At 44.1% G+C, this 15,327-nt stretch overlaps 1 protein-coding gene and 1 long non-coding RNA gene across 3 annotated transcripts in view; one reads left to right on the top strand and one right to left on the bottom strand.

The window, feature by feature from the left end:
* The window catches only part of FRS2 (fibroblast growth factor receptor substrate 2), a 50,404-nt gene extending 46,155 nt beyond the window's left edge, over window positions 1-4,249 (bottom strand). For both annotated transcript variants that reach the window (XM_085221081.1, XM_085221071.1), the window contains exon 1: window positions 4,066-4,249. The gene's annotated coding sequence lies outside the window, so the exon portion shown is untranslated. The remainder of the gene's footprint in view (window positions 1-4,065) is intronic.
* Window positions 4,250-5,973: 1,724 nt separating this feature from the next.
* LOC146545251 (uncharacterized) lies at window positions 5,974-13,572 on the top strand. Its single transcript, XR_014882506.1, has 3 exons — window positions 5,974-10,684; window positions 12,036-12,143; window positions 12,567-13,572. It is a non-coding gene; the product is annotated as an uncharacterized LOC146545251 (long non-coding RNA).
* The last annotated feature ends 1,755 nt before the right edge of the window (window positions 13,573-15,327 follow it).

The following is a 15,327-nucleotide window of genomic DNA, read 5'->3' as shown; positions in this document are numbered from 1 at the left end:
GCAACACCAACAAAAAAAGAAAAAAAGAAAGTGATGCGTAAGAGTGGACAGTGCAAAGCCTGCTACGTTATGCCTGCTCCTGTACCACTTCTGCTCAACTAAAAAAAACACCTGCCTATGCTGCATGGAATTACACCTCTGGACTGCAGTTTTCAGCCAATCGCTCCTCAAATGGCTTAGATTAAGAACAATGTTATTTAGTAGCAGACAAAACCAACATCCATTAAATCTGTTTCAGAAAATGCGACTGAAAAGCTACAGGTAGATAACCTCTCCCAGCAGGCACTGCTCCCCAGTTACTGCCATTCAGTCAACAGGGGTGATCATTCGTAGGGACCTGCAAGAGCAGGAATTGCAGAAGGACACAGGCATCCGCTTCAGGGAAAGTTCACTGAGGTGACAGCCCAGTGAAAGCAAGCACAGCTATCGCTGCCCTGCGCTGCTCAGTGTGCCTCAGGCAGGCAGCGCTGCTAACAGCTCCTGCGCTGCAAAGGATCGATCGCTGGAAGCTATGGCAGAGCAGCAGGGACAAAAGGATGGGGTACACAGTCTCTAAAACTTTCATGAAACATTAAGCAAAACTTCTGTTACAGCCCTGAAGTCCTAAGACAGATTTGGAAAACCACTAAGCATTGCCTCATTACTTTAACAGAAGAGTCACATGCTGCCTCCTGGGAAACTGTCTGAAGCTAACAGCATTATGTCTCAGGTCAGCCTCAGCATTTTCATCGTTTGTTGTTATTGTTGTTCAATTTAATTATTACTGCAGAATATCCTGCAGGTTTCTTAGCACACACTGATAACTATCTTCTTTTCTCAGCCTTTTTTATGTTTCAAAGCTCAATACATGCACAACAAATTCATTGTCTCAAGAATCCGACGGATGAACAGGAGTTATAAGCAGGAGCATATTTTTTCCATTAACTATCACTAAATTAAACAATAGGTACCAAGGAAAATAGAAAAAGAAAAAAGAAAAAAGGCATTAGGATACAAAACAGCAAGACTCTTCCCTTAAGATCCCTTCAAAGTGCATACTGAAACCATAGTCACACTGCCACGGATTAAGGGATCTCAGGTTTTAAGTATGCCGACAAACCACAACCAAACAATGCATCCGAACCCTCCGTGCTCAGCCTAAGCCCAACCTCACCAAAGTCAGCCAGGATCAAGCACGATCCAGGCCAGCACAATGTGTCCCTGTTATCAGAAGCAACCTGCTCCCCTCACCACCATTTGTGCAGCACTGCACCAGTCTCGTCCTCACCCTGCACACCCCATTGGGTGCAACTCAACCCAGCGCTGCACAGGCACCTGCCTGTGCCCAGGAGAAAGCAGCAGCGAGGGCTTAGGAGCAAACAGGACTGACTGTAATCTCCTGTGGTGGAGATGGTCCGTGACAGCAACACGTTCACACAAAGTGGATGAGTCCCAGCTGAAGTCCCATAGTGCTGGCCACAGGTCAAGGTCCAGGCAGCCCTGCTCTTCCCCTCAAGCGCATGTGTCCCACCACCGCTTTCACAAAACATCCATTCCCAACCTCACAAGCTGCCAGTCCAGGGCATCATCAGTTAAAAGCCATAGAATGAACCCCAGAATGGTTTGGGAAGGACCGATCCAGTTCCAACCTCCTGCCATGGGCAGGGTCGCCATCCACTAGATCCAGCTGCCCAGGGCCCCATCCAACCTGACTTCAAACACCTCAAAGATGGGGCATCCACAACTCCTCCGGGCACCCCACAGAAAAAGCCCCGTGCTGTCATTGGCTCAGCTCAATAGGCAGGCACTCCCAGCACAAGGAGTGAACAGGGGGCAGGCTGAAAGGCAGAACGTCCAGTCATGACCCATAGCTGATGCTGCAAAGCGCGCCTGTGTACCAACCCGTTTTACACTTAAGTTTGCCACAGCAGCTCAGCTTGATGATTCTAATACATTTCTTTTTGAGTTTAAACATCAGCGTTTTTTGGAAATGCTTGTGCATTTTGGGCACAAGCAGCAGGAGGTGGAAGGAGGTAACTGCAGCAGCCAGCTTCACTCCCTGTGTGCTGCAAAATGAAGTGTTACGCTAACACAGTAACCATACTTTCACCAGACATTCTATTTTGTATCACTGTAAAAACATAAATGCAATAAAACTAATACAGCCATGTTGAATATTATTTCAATTGTAGTTTAATACAAGGAATTTAAACAACAGTTCAGGCAATTAAAGCGGTCTTGTAAACCTCTCTGCTGAGGAGTGAATTTCAGACATCACTCAAAGAGCTGTATTGCTGAAACTGTAAGACTCAGGGGTCACAAAAGTGAATAATGCTGACAGCAGGATCAGAACTCTACTAAGCATTGATATCACTACTTTCAAGCTGATCCTTGAGAAGTAAATTATTATAAGTAGTAGTACACAGTGACTGCTAGAAATAACCTTGCTAACTTTCAAGCAATTACATTTATTACTGCATTGGTAGATTTAAAAGGGAATCATTCCCACAGCAAGTGAGTATATTTGTTTATACCCATCCAGTTAACAGAAGAAAGAAATGCAATCACATCAACGTAGCAGACAAGAAGTATCAACCCTGCAGATGAAGAAAGGGGCAAATGAAGTTCATACTGACACATCATTGAACCTGTCTTTGCCAGTGCCATCTATTTTCCTACAGTTTATGAAATTCTCCTCTTCTTACAGAGCTGCATTCTTCCACAGACTGCCTATTAAAGACTGCACAACTCCTCTTTAACCAAAGTTTTTTATATGATTAAAAAGTGCTCTAAGTTTCTCGGTAGGAACTGCATTGAAATGAGAACAATTTATTTTGACTACAGCTAACCACCAGCATTCAAGACAAAGACACCAAACTGGAAAGTGAGCAAAAAGCTGTTTAACCAAATATAAATACAACTGCTGGAACGTTGTTTCAACAAGCATTTTCAAAGCATTCTTGATACATAGGCAAATAAACCCAGGACTTCTCAGTCAAGAAATAATGTTCTTAATCACTTTCCATTTATGATGCAGGGAATATTTTTGGACCTGAACTGGTGACTCACACTGATACCAATGCACATTTGTCTTGAAGCAGGCTCCAACACCGCCCGCAGGACGGCTGTGCTGCTCGGATGCATTTGCAAACTGAGGGAAACAGACACAGAGCCTCGCTGGCAGTTCTGCTGATCCAGACAAGCAAGCAGATCTGAATCTGGATTCAGTAGATCTGAATATTTCTTCATTCCAACCACTGTTAAAGCAGCCATGTTCCCCTAAATACAAATGTACTGCAGACCCAGCAGTGTGGACTGAATGAGAGTCATCACGCAGAATGACTTGTAACGCTAACACCATTAAAGCAAGACACAATACACATCTGTGCTTCTTCCTCGGTACACTAAATGTCACTTTGTCACTAACACTAAGTGAAAAAAAGAAAAAGCTAAGAGACAGCACGGTGTCATCTCTGCCCAACTGCATTCCTAACCACTCCTCACGATCACCTCCCCTTGTGCTTTCATGCTGAGCAGGGCACGGAGACCGGGAAGCCGAGAGAGCATCCCAGAGAGCCACGGCTCGGACAGACAACTAAGGCAGAGCGGTGCCGAAACCCTTCTCGACCTCTGTGATCCTCCACATCCATCCCTCCCGCGCCCGCAGCGAAAGAAGGGGCCCAACGCGCTGTGGGGAGCGGAGCGGCCGTGTGCCGGGAGCAGCGGCCCAGCGCTTGACAGCTGGCAGAGTACGACCCGCGGCAGCGCGCAGCCGTGCGGGCACAGCCGCTCCCGAATCCCGCTCCTGCCCCCAGCAGTCCCCGCCGCCAGGCCGGCCCGGCCGCCCCTCCGCTTTTGTTCCGAACCCGCTCCGCGCTCTCCCGACCGCGCTCCCTCCCTCCCTGCCTGCCTGCCTGCCCGCCCGCCGCCCCCGGCCGCAGCCCCGCCCGCCCGCGTCGCACCGCCGGCCCCGCACTCCGGCGGGGAAGGAGCGCGGCCCCGGCCGCGGGGCAGGGGCGAGGGGAGCCGGCCGGGCACCCCGCGAGGCGCGGCCCGGACAGGGACGGGGGCAGCGCCCGCACTCACCTCCGCCATGAGCCCGCGCCGGCCGCCGAGCCCAGGGCCGGGCCGCCCACCACCACGGGCGAGAGGCGGCCCCGCGTCCGCGGCGGGGAACGGCGGCGCCTCCCGACTGCGGCGGCGACAGGGCCTCGCTCTGGGCCGGACTCTGCCGCACAACTTCCGGAGCGCGGCGGCAACGCCTTCCGGGGCGGTCCGGCCCCGCCGAGCCGAGCGCGGTGTCGCCGCCGCTCGCCATAGGTCCGCCGGCCGGTGCCGGCTCCCGTTGGATCGCGGAGCCGCTCCGTGCGTCCCGCCTTCCCGGCGGCACGTGACTCCTCGTAGGGCGGTTGCGGCTACCTTGGGTCTCTTGGAGAGGAGATGAGAGAATCTAATCTTACGTCCCTTCTCCTGACGGCGGCCACAGCGGTGCTCCCCTACCCGGCACCGCCCGTACGAGTGCGGGAGCTGGAGAAGTTGAATGCCTTGCAGAGATTTTCTCCAGCTGCACAAATGATGATGCCTGCAAGGGAGCGGGAACACGGCTGTTGTTTAGGGCTTGTGCCGTGGCAGCTGGCTGCTGTGAGTGTGAGCCCGTGCTCTGAGATCTGGATGGAACAAGGGTAGGGCATGAGATTTGGCTGTGGTTGGGTCACATAACGTGAAGCACTAGCAAACATGATTCTCTAATATGCTGTATATGCTCATGTCCCATAAATATAGCATATCTCATGGCTATCAAGCAACAAGCTGCTCTCAACACAGTCATATGCAGCACCTACGTGTCCGTTAGGTCCTTTGATATGCAGACTCACCTTTATGTTGGCTGTCAGCTCAGCTGCCATTGTTTGTCTCAAACTGTGAGTCTACATCCAAACAGTATTACTATATTGCAGTTTTCCATAGCCTCCTCAGCAGCACCTGGATAAGCAATGAAAAAGTCTGCACCGCTCTCTTCTGTTGGGTCTTTATTACCTGCTCCCTCTAGCTCTCATCATGCCTTCACCTGCTCATATAAGCAGCTGAGCTTGAACTGTATGTCAAGTTTGGTTCCAGGCTGCGTAGCGCACTGTCTCTGACAGCTAAGTTCTCTATCTTCTACTGGCTGCTGGTCGTATCTACAATCATTTTTCATCATCCCAAACTGAGGTGACTGCATATCCATCGAGATGCAGCTGTAGATGCTGTTCTTTTGAAGACTGAACATCTGCTTGCAGCTGTCTACAAATTATGAGCCAACATTGCTCTAGGTCCTTTCATGGCATCTTCAGTTCTGTTCTAGATTGCTCTAAACTTTCTTTTAATCAGCTTTGAAATCAGAGACAACTTCTGTTTTTCCAAATATCTCATTATGCTGCTACTAATGCCACCTTTAAAGCTTCCCTGTTAGCAGTTGGCCCATAGCTAAAATTTGCATATTTGCTATTTTAGTAACTAAGCATTTCAATGTTTACTTGGCATTTCATATATGGCCTTTTAATATACATGGCTACTGGAGGTGCTTAATACATGGTTTTCCACAGCAGCAGAATTCATCATTCTCTAATTCATAACTGGTTTACTCAATTAAATGCTGAGTTAAATGTGCTATTTTTAAATACTACTTAGAACAACTCTTTTATTATTAACGTCACTTTCAGCCCAAATTAAAATTTTCAGGTTAACAACTCTTTTTTTTTTTTTTTTAGTTTAAAAACTAGGAGGCCATAGATATATTTTGAAAAGAGTCTTTGGAGAAGAAAGGAGATTGAACCACATCAGTTACACTGTAGTTCATGTTTCCAGCAGCTCTCATTTCACTATTGTAGCGTCTTTCAGTGCTGGTTCACAGACTCATGTCACTCCAGTTCCTGGATTCTTACAAGAAGGGACCAACACTGTGGGATTTATCATTGAATTTGGACCAGCAGATTATTGCCCTTGCCTGTAAGCTACTTTAAAAATTAAAGACTATTCAGTTCTGTAATTAAGAGAGCAGCCCAATCATATGTTAAATTTTATCAATAGATTTATCTCATTTATAAAGTTCTCCCTTACTCATCTTACCCTGCACATAACAGGGGGGGTTGAAACTGGGTGATCATTGTGGGCCTTTTCAACCCAGGCCATTCTATGATTCATCTTGTAGTCTTAATGCCTGGGTCTGACAAAGAAGGAACACTGAGGGAACGGAATGCCAGATTGTGTTTCTGGAGTGTCCTTTGGAATGTATCCCATTTCATGTCTTCTCTAGTGGGAAGCCCTTTCTGATCAGCACGAGTTGTGTATACTTCAGCATACTGACAAAAGCCTTGAAATACTTATGGAGATGGATACCGGTTCACATTCTAAATGTTTCAACTACAAATTGAAACATATAAGAGTAAACAGTCTCTCCTAAAAATAAAATTGTAGCAACAGCTTCATGACAAATCACAGAAAATTGCAGTCATTTTATGTTGTGATGAACAAGGCCTTTGATATTGCTGTAGGCACCACCTAGCTCAGCTGTAGGTGAGGGCTCCTATATAATAGTGCCTTTCAGGGTTTGTGACTCAGCAGCAAAAGCATGTTCCTGGCTGAAATGTGGTACAGAAACTCGCTCTCTTTCTCTGTTGTAAGATGTTACCTAGGAGTGTAATTTTATTCTATCGGTCCCCAAATCCATTTGATACTAACAAAAACTTATTTAAAAAAAAAAAAAAAAAGTCTATAGCAAACATTTCAGGAGCTGGAAAACGGATTTACAAAGAGAGAGTGCAGGACTTATTGTGCTAGCAGCAGAGTGACACTGGTCACATTCTGCCTCTCCTCATGTGTGGCATGCTAAGTAGAATGACCCTTTGTATGTCAAATCAAGAAGTTGTTGTTTTCACAGTCAAACAAAGCCCTTGCATACAGTAAAGGCCATATAGCAGCCACTTATGGCCTGATCTGCACTTCTTCAGAAAAAAAAAAACCTATCCCTGTAGAGTTAATACTTTTTTTTTTCAAAAGTATAAAATTGAGCCAATAATTTAAACCAGCAGTTCACTGCTTCATTAATATTTTCATCATTAGTTACATTGTCAACATTTCAGATAAAAAAGAAAAAAAAAAAAAAAGGAGTCTAAGGGTAAGTAAAGACATATTTCATCTGGACAGTTTAGTTCATAATGAAACCTCTCCTGAAATGACTGCTGGAATCTGACAAATCTTCTGTACTTATTTCCTATGACATGTGGGGAAGAGTGGGGCAGGAATTACGTAGATCATTGTTGGTATTGCAGTTTGTTTTTCCTCAGATGTATACACTGGCTTCATCTTGTACATATGTACCTCTATGTACCTCTGATACGGTTAAAGGATTCATGAGCTCTGAGAAATGTGATGCGATGGAGATGATGCTTGTTGTTTTGAGTACTGATCCATAAAATTTCACAGAATTATAGAATCATGGAAGTTGGAAAGACCACTAAGCTCATGAAGTCCAACCATCAACCCAGCACCACCACGTCCACTAAACCATGTTCCTCAGTGCCACGTTTGCTACTTTCTTGAACATCTCCAGGGACGCCGAGTCCACCACCTCCCTGGGCAGCCTGGTTCAGTGCCTCACCACTCCTTCAGAGAAGAAATTTTTCCTAATACCAAACTTGAACCTCCACTGGCACAACAGGACACCATTCCCTCTCATCCTATTGCTGTTACATGGAAGAAGAGGCCGATCCCCACCTTGGCACAATCTCCTTTCAGGTGATTGTGGAGAGTGATCTGGTTTCCCTTGAGCCTTCTTTCTCCAGAGCAAACAATCCCAGATACTGCAGCGAATAGCAAAAGCATAATTTTAAACTCAGATATTTTCTCTGACCTTGTTTTATGCTAAGTTTACTGGCTGACATTTTATGTATTTTACCCCTTCAGATGCTGGATACTTAGTCCCTTGCCCATTTGAACACTGAAAGTCTCAAAGACATTATTACTGTGAGTGAAGCTGCTTCTTGGGCCTCCCAAGTTCTACAAATTCAGTTTGCTTCACAAGTGAATGTTCTGCTTAACTGAATTGAACTGTTTTCATTTCCCTCAACAAAGGCTGCCACATGCAGCTCCTGTAACTTCTTGCTGGCTGCTTCCCAGGAGCAGCGCCAATGTGCTGACTGCAGAATGTGTGCATGGCTGTTTCCAACTAGCCCGTGATTAACCAAGTGGGATGTAAACCTAATTCAAGCAAAAGAAAGCTACACTATGTCGCAATAACATTTGAGAACAGATTTTGTCAGATGAAAGCAAGGAAATTCCATGTGAAGACAGCTGCTATGCCCTTCACCCCCTGGTGTTGCAGAGTTTCAGGGCCTCAGAGCTGTGCACATTTAACTGTGAAGTTTGTACAAAACAGTGTTTGAAGAGCATCAACACAATGTCAGATTTTTAAATATTAAGCAACTTGTGCAACTGCAAATGAACTCCCTTGCGAGTACAAAGTAGAGGGAATGAACTACGTGTAATCATGCTCAATTTTTGTAGTTTGGAAACCTTCCTCAAGCAGGACACGGAATGGATGCCTCTCACGGGAAAAGGCAGCTGGTTATTTTAAATCTCTGCATGCAGCATGTGCCCTTTGCCTTATTTATTTATTCATTTAGTGAGTAACTACTTCGGTATTCTTAGGGCATTTGTCATTGTATTAGTTGATATGTCATTAGCATTAGTGGGATTATTTCTGCATTCTGTCTTCCAGAGGAAGAGCTATAGCTGCATGTTACTTACAGGGGAGCATTGGCTCGGTGTGTGGCAGTCTTGGTGCTGCATAGCTCGATGTTGTGGCACTCATCATTAAAAAAATCATGCTGCTTGGTGGAGTTGATGGTTCTCAAACCAGGTTTCCCACATGGTATGTGGTAGAGGCAGCTGGAGAAATGGGATCACATGGGATCCAAACAAGAAGCTAGCTAAGCTTTTCCCTGCGAGAGATTGATGACATCTGTGTGACTGCAGGCACAGTGCTTGGATTTTAGTGCCAAGGAATCTTGGAATATAGTGCTCTCTTGCATCCCTTGAGCAGGTATGGTGACTGCTGCTGGAAAATTGGCAGAGGGACTGTGCATGTTTGCCTTAGCTGCTACAGTGGGAATTTGGGAACTCTGGGTTAGGACCACACTGCAAATTCATGGCAAAGATGCTGACAAATGGTCCATTTTACAAACTCCACTATAAGGGAGGTGTTTCAGTGCAGAGTGGACTGGTAAGAATACCAACTTTACAGTGTCTCTCTTGATACCCTCAAAAGTAAAACTGAGTTGCAAAGAGCTGCATGGTGGAGTTCACTCCAGCACATTAGATGCTTATATACTTGTATACCTTTATACAAGACATGAATTTGAGGGATAGGAGAAACCTTCCTTTTCCCATAGTTCGATATTAGAAAACCCAAAACTTAGGCTACCTGGATTTGGTTTCAACCTCTACCTGTGAAAATATAAATTCCTATTTTCCATCACTTATAACCATCATACAGTTATTTCTGCTTCCTTAAACCTACCCACTGACATTATTCCGTTGTGACTGACTACACCAGACCCTTAGGAGAAGGATTGGGTTGCTGGGAAGTACATACTGAAGTCACTGAAATGAGAATTCATGGAATGTAAGCACCTCATAGCTGGAAAGCAGCTGGGTGAGTATTTAAGGATCATAAATGTTCACTTTCAGTATTGAAGACCTCTTAGTGATGTAGTCTTGTCTCAGGTCAAACAAGCAGATCGGTGACAGGGAACTGGGGTGAGGCTTTGGCATATGGACAAGTACGTCAGAACATGGAAAAATCAACATCGTTTTTTGTAGATAGAAAAAGCTTTGTCATTATGAAGTCCTTTGACAAAATGAACAAACTGATAAACCAGGGTGATAAATGATTTCAAAAGAGCTTTTGGCACAATTCCACACCAATGCCGCTAAAGAAAGTTGGCAGTCATAGGTTCAGAGGGAGGGCTGTCTTGTGAATCGGTAACTAGCTGAAGGAGGAGGGTTAACGGGAAGCAATAAATAGTTGTTTTTTACACTGCAGGAAAGTTACAATCAGACTCCTACAAGGATTCATGCTGGGACCTGCACTGGTTGGCATGTTCAAAATGGTCTTGGAAGGAGAGCGAGTAAGGAAAGCAGCAGAGTTTGCTGCTGATGCAAAATCCTGTACAGTAGAGGAAAATAAAGCTGACAGCAAAGAGCTTTGGAAGGATCCCATCCTGCTGAGCCTGGGCGTGAAACTAGAGGCTGACATTCAGTCTCAATAAATGTAAAGAGATATATATGGGCAAAGCCAATCTTAATTATGAGTGCATAGTTCTGCAAGTGATATTATTGCAGAGGAAGGAGTTCTTAAGTGTCTCTGTAGGTGGTTCTTTGGAAACTTCATTGCCAGCTCCAAGTAAGAAAAATATCAGAAATTATTTGAAAGGGAAGACTGACTGGAGCAAAAAGTGTTGTGATATCTCTGTGGGGATCAGTTGTATGGCCACAGCTAGAAAACAGCATAAACTTGGTTTTCTCATGTCAGGAAGAAGGTGAATACGGCGTAGACAGTGGTTTCTGTTTAAGACATGATTACCAGCACTGGAACTTTTCAGATCGAAGAAGACCAAGTGGACAATGCCTGGGTGATTGGGGAAAGTGACTGAATTGTGGAGAGAAGGTAGGGAGCTGTCATAAAGTGCTAGCAAGTGGTAATAGGAAATAACAGACAACTGGTTTAGAGCAACAAAAGGCAGTGTCTTTTGCAGATGCTCCAGGATTTGAGTATGGTACTTTGCTTCAAGAACATAAAGGCTAAAACTATCATTGCTTTAAAGAAAGGATTAGTCTCAATGGTGCTGTTGGCAGCTGGCAAATGGAACAAGGCAAGGGAAATACTGCTAATGTATGGAGTTGTTAATTTTATTTTAACTTTTACTATGAAGACAGTCAAGTATTGAAAGAAGTTGCCCAGAGTTGTACAGCCGCTATCCTGGCAGACATTCCAAGATTGGCTGGACGTGGTCCTGAGCAGCCTGCTCTGCTGCCCAGCCTTGCTTTGAGCGGCTGTGTGTATATGATTCCACACATTATGTTCACAGATAGAAGTAGAATATTTATGATTTAGGATAACTGATCCATGTAGAGTGTAAGAATCCAGTGGGGACAAGGCACTTTGGTGTATCGTTAGTTTAAGCACAGTGATGGGGGAAGGGCATAGCATGTGCTGCCATGGCACGTAATGCAGTTGTGTGAGCACACATTTTCCACTTCTGGATCAAGAAGGCGTGCAAAAAGATGCTCTTCATCTTCATTTCCCTAACTAGGGTCAGTGCTTCTTAGCATTTGGGTTAAGATTTTCGGGTGATAAGATAGCCCTGTGCTCTTTGTGACTGTTTATGTTCAGCAACTGGCATGCATGGCATGAACAAACAATTCATACAACAAAAATACTCCAAACTGCCCATCACTGTTTTTCCCTCTAACAAGAAATTTTCTGTGTAAGACGCAGACCATCCTACAGCTCTGCAGCTGAACTCGGTGTATTCACATGCAACAGTCATGGAAGAAGCCGAGTTCTATAGTTTTAAAGAAGAAATGCACTTTAATTTTTATTCAGGTCTGCCTGCAATTAAGCTGAAGGGTTTGCATGTCTGCTAGTCTATATGTGGGTAGAAAGGCAGTGAGGTTAAGATAATAAGCTTAAAATGTATTCTAAGAAAACATTTAAAACCACAGTAGGGTGTGATTGTATGCAAATAAGTATTTTTGCAATAGCAGATTAAGCACCTTATGGAATTTGTATGGAAAGCTGCATGCTTGTACATGATGCAAAGTATGATTAAGCACCGGTGTGTGGAGTTTTTGCCTTTGGTTAAAAAAAAAAAAAAAAAGCTAAGGCAGATTTAAATCAATCATTGGCTTTCTCAGTCTTTACACAGCATAAGCTGTAAGTTATGAATGGTAATTATAAGAGAGAAAATGTTAAAAATAACACTTTCTTTTTTTTCCTTGGGTCTGCATACTTGAAGCATATGTCCTGCTGTGGTTGCTAGTCCAGGAAAACCATTGCACTTGCAGAAGGTCTCTGCTTTAGGATGGCAACACAGAGGATCTGCAGCAGAGAGAAAAGAAAACTGGTAAACTGATATCTTCCTATCACAGCTGTTCTGGTGTGCATTTTGCCATCAGCTTCCAAAATTGCAGAGTGTTTTTTATAGGACTCCCTAGAGCACCTTTTTGATGCTTTTCATGTATGGATGGATTAATCATTCCGGGTTCTGGGTCTGCTGTATTTTTTTCATGCTCATTAGAATGTCTGAGATGCAGCAAAATCAGATCCAATTGTGTTTGTTTCCATCCAGTATTTTTCCTATCTGGGTAACAGATATACACATTTGTTTGAGTTAACCTCAACGTAAATATTGAAGTAACTTGGCCCTACACTGCTGTTGTGCAGTTTGCCTGGAGAAGAAATGCAAGAAATAAAAGCTTCTCCAAAGAAGTCAAATTATCAGGTTGAAAACCAGTGAAATGCACTCTCCTTCTGCCTTCCCAAACAGCTCTGCCTGCTCAGCAATAAACATGCAGAGGGAATCCGAGCTCACCCTGGCAGGGTTATTCTCCTTTCCTGCCTCTTCATCATAATTTGTTAGTGAAAGCAGTGGTCAGAGAAAGTGCAAGATCAACAGTTCTGAGCACTGGTGCTCCAGGCTTTGCTCTACTTCATCCCACATATTCTGAAAGCACAACTTGAATTGAGTGGAGAGCCGAGCAGTGGGACTGAGAGAGGCAGAAGGCCAGGAGGACTGTGGAGGATCCCACCGGACTTCTGCTGAAGGGTCCCACCCTGCTCAAGGGAGAACTCCATTTCTGAAACCACTGCAGATTGCTGATCAGAGCATGATGTCCTCAGAGAAGAAAAATAGCAATGTCATTATTTATCCATGCTGTGTAAGGAGTGTAGGACTCCTTCAAGAAAGAGAGAACCTTTGAACCAGTGTGGGCAGAAACTGCTACGTGAATGCAATGGGCTATCCGACGAGAGCAACTGCTCAGCCCCAGTAGGATAACACTGGGCATGTTCCTTCAGAGGAGGCACAGCACAAGAGTGGATGAAGTATGGAAAAGCAGAATTATTGGTAATGGGGTGTAAAGGTGTTTGTGCAGTGTCTCATTTTCAATTACTGTATTATTTTTCAGCTTTAGAACTGCCCTAATTTGCACATGAACTTGGTATAAGCAAACTACATAATTGCTTGAAACATGGGAAATAAAAGTAGACTTGTTAATTTAATGGTATTTCAATTAATAATTATTTTAGCAAAAATAATTATATTTCCCTTCAATTACTTATAACAAGATAGATTTTAAGCCAAATCAGGGATGGAGTCAAAATATATACCACCATCATTCTCTTACATAGAAAGATGTGTGCAGAAGAGCCTGGAGGATGGAGATGGGGATATTCAACCCTTCTGTTTGTTCATCCATACTGCCTTGTAGCAGGAGGAGAAAAGGATGACAGAACAGCTTTTGCTTTAACAAGGCATGAAAAAAATGACTTGCTTTTAAATTAAAGAGCCCTAAAGAAATAGATCTTCCAGCTGAAGTGAAAAAAGTTAAAGTTCATGAGACTTTGACTCTTTGGGGAAGTTCATTCCACTGTTAAAAATGTTTGAACTCTCCTGTGGCAGAACAAATAGAGCTGGTAACTGTGGCCTGCAGTGATCTGTGGTGGTTTTTTCCTTCCCTGTCGTTCCATCATTCCTCCCCAGGTTGGTTCAAGGAGTTGCTCGTATCAGCACTCAGGGCAGGTGGCATATCCTCATCTTATTTAAGATCCATTTGTCAATGCAAACCTCTGTGTGACAACCTGAAGTGTTTGGGTTTTTTTGTTCTACATTCAGAATCGGTTGACGTAGGATTAATTTGCCAAAATGAATTGAGGTGCTTAGACCTTCTGCTCTGACATTTTCTTCCCAAGGTGATTTGCTTCTGTACCAAACAAATGCATGTCGTCTCCACCTCCCCAACTCAAAGCCATTTTGATACAAATGGGAGATTGTCAGAGAATTTGGGCTAAAGTCTAGCTTCCTTTTTTAAAAACAGAAGAACAATCTTCATTCCCAAGTCTTCCAGGAATACTATTTTTTTAAAAAAACTTTTTTAAAGGTAGTGAAACCCATAGCACAGCAGTCAGTCACATCACTTACCCACTCCAAACAGGCTGAGTTAGAATCATAGAATCATAGAGTTGTTTGAGTTGGAAGGACCTTCAAAGTTCATCTAGTCAATTCCCCTGCAATGAGTAGGAACACTACAGCTACGTCAGGTTGCTCAGAGCCTCTCCAGCCTGACTTTGAATGCCTCCATGGATGGGGCATCCACCACCTCTCTGGGCAATGTGGTCCAGTGCCTCACCACCCTTATTGTTAAAAACTGCTTCCTTATATCCAATCTAAATCTCCCCTCTGTTAGTCTGAAACCATTTCCCCTTGTTCTATCACAATAGACTCTGCCAAAGAGTGTGTTCTCTTCTTTCTTATAGCTCCTTTTTAGATACTGACAGGCCACCCTCAGGTCTCCCCAGAGCCTTCTCTTCCCCAGGCTGAACAGCCCCAGCTCCCTCATACTCTGTTGCCCCAGAAGGATTTGAACTGCACTAAATGCTTCTTCAGATCAAAGCGAGTGAAGGCAATAGCCTTAGAGCTGAAGGACACCACTTACATCTCAAGTACAGCTCTGCAATTTATTACACCACCCATCCTCTACTGACCATTTCACTTGCAGTCTCCAGGCCTGGAATCATGCCTGCATGCTTTGCACGTGCACCATGCAGTATTCTCAGGGTGCTACATAAATAATAATACAGCAGTAGAGAAGGGAATTGTTCCCAGTGGAGAAATCCACAATTGAGCAAACCTTTCAGATATTATGGAACAAAGCCAGCATTACTTCAAAAACTTCTTCTTTTTTTTTTTTTTTTAAGACAAAGTCAGTCAAATGCCTAAATTAAAATCCCACTCAATTGCTTTGATCTTATCAGATGCAATATCTGTGAGTTCATTTAATAAGGCACTCATGCATTTTATCTTTATGCTTAATTTAAATATGAGAAGCAAACACATTTTATATAGTTGTTATTCCCCAATTACTACAAAAGCTTCTTAGAATCTTTGATCATGAGAATGTTGTTTCAAATCCAGTTCTGCTCCACAATTACAAAAATCTCTTCACTGAAGTTAGTTTGGATGCATCTCTGGCCCAACAGGAGTGAGCTGCAGGCAGTCCTTGGGAAGCTGAACAACTGTGGGATAGCGA

Source organism: Meleagris gallopavo, chromosome 1 (genome assembly GCF_905368555.1).
Source record: "Meleagris gallopavo chromosome 1, MGAL_WU_HG_1.1, whole genome shotgun sequence".
In the NCBI taxonomy this organism is placed as follows: domain Eukaryota; kingdom Metazoa; phylum Chordata; class Aves; order Galliformes; family Phasianidae; genus Meleagris; species Meleagris gallopavo.
Note: the sequence above shows the minus strand (reverse complement) of the source record. Positions and strands in the feature narration are given on the sequence as shown.